Genomic DNA, 1,823 nt, shown 5'->3' on the forward strand with positions numbered 1-1,823 from the left:
GTAATCAGGGAATTACCTGGATATCTACTTTCGGTTTCCTTGTTCTTTGTTGTTGTAATTATGAAATCTGCAAGTAAGTAATCGTTGTTTTTATGCATTTTATATGAAATTAATAATAATCAACACATTGGGGACATTTCAAATTGATGAAATTATCACTCATAGTAAATGTAAATATCAATTTAAAATAGGGGGTTATTTTTAGCATTCTTAGTATATTACGTTATAACAAATATATTTTAAAACATAACTAGTAGTCTAAGGCAACAAAGCAGTGCTGCTATGATCTTTTTGTTTCCAACATTAATAACAGAAATCATGCTGAGTGTAAAACAAAATAGTGTAAAAATGAAATCTATGAAAACAATTACGAAAGAAAATTGTGGAGAGACCTACCAGAACCCAGGAAAGCTTGACCAAAGATTCAATTCAATAATTTATTCTCTTAAACTGCACTACAGTATAGAGCAGATAGATACATGAAATATGTACAATAATATAATACAGCATGCGTGAGAAACATTAAAACAAACAATGAAAAATAACAGTGTCATAAATCAAGCAACCAACTCTCTCAATAATAAACCAATAGATTTACATAGTTTAACTAGTTGATTTTTAATGTTTTAGATTAAGTAATGTTCGGACTCAAAACTTTAGGATTTGTATAATATACATTAACCTGGAAGGGTAAATCTCTTGTTATATTTATGAATTTACAAAGGTTATTGATAACGATACTTCTTGAAAAGATGCAGTGTAATAATGATTATAAAACAGTGGACTACCAGTCCCAGTATGGTTACAACACAGAGACGTGATAATGTTCCTATAAAAAACACTCGATCTGATGCATTAAAAATTATTTTATTTGAAGATGCAGGATAAACACGTTCAAGATTTTCGATAAGGTCGATGGTAACATGCTAGAGATCCTTTAGCTTATCATAACTCAGCACTAGATTTGTTTTTTAAATAATGTTAATTCAATGATTTTTGATTTATTTTGTAAGCATTCCACTGTCGTTATAAAATTCTAATTTACATGCCTTAACAAGATAATATTAGAACACATTTAACCATCATCTCTTTGAGAACGAAAGTTCAATACTTGTACAAAATCACCGCTAATGCAGCACTAGCTTAAAAACGGGTGGAGAAATAAAAAGGGCTTTTCAATATTTAACGATGTAAAGTGTAATTTTCTTTTAGATTTCAACTTGTCCTAGAATGAAGATAACAATGTTTCTTTTTATCATCATATTTTGTCAGGTAAGTAGCTTAAAATATGAGTTTTTTTACATAATGGTATGTTGTTTACATTTGTTGACGTACCAATTCCATTATTAGGTATTTAGTTCTGGTTTTTCGTGTACTGATTTACAACAAACAATTACTATTGTTCCGGATTGCCCTCGTTCTGAGGCAGAGTGGAATGTGGCAGCTATACGTAAGAAATGTGACTCTGTTTGTCCCACGTCAAGGTATCACTGCCTCATCACCAATGAAATGAAAGCTACCATAGAAGTCTGCGCTGAACCGGTGTTCATGCAAGGTAATTTTATAACGATTATATCGAATTCTTATTAATAGTATTTACCAATGCATTGACAATACTTAAAACACTAACTTCAAAGAACTGAGAATTTGGTCCTTATTACACGTACATCGTGCGATCGCGATTTATAGCAACTGTTAGTTTATTTTTGAAAGTTGAACGATACGGTTAATTATACCCGCAGGTTGAAGGTTATTACAGACCGCAAAAACATCAGCAAATCTCTCGATCGAGTTTGATTTTCCTTGCCAAAGTATTAAGAAAC

At 31.0% G+C, this 1,823-nt stretch overlaps 1 long non-coding RNA gene across 1 annotated transcript; it reads left to right on the forward strand.

Annotated features, from left to right (window-relative positions):
- LOC134262966 (uncharacterized) lies at positions 1–1,538 on the forward strand. Its single transcript, XR_009991152.1, has 3 exons — positions 1–73; positions 1,213–1,272; positions 1,351–1,538. It is a non-coding gene; the product is annotated as an uncharacterized LOC134262966 (long non-coding RNA).
- The last annotated feature ends 285 nt before the right edge of the window (positions 1,539–1,823 follow it).

The sequence above is a fragment of the Saccostrea cucullata genome, unplaced genomic scaffold, assembly GCF_032062105.1.
Source record: "Saccostrea cucullata isolate Sc308-1 unplaced genomic scaffold, CSIRO_AGI_Scuc_v1 ctg10863, whole genome shotgun sequence".
Classification (NCBI taxonomy): domain Eukaryota; kingdom Metazoa; phylum Mollusca; class Bivalvia; order Ostreida; family Ostreidae; genus Saccostrea; species Saccostrea cuccullata.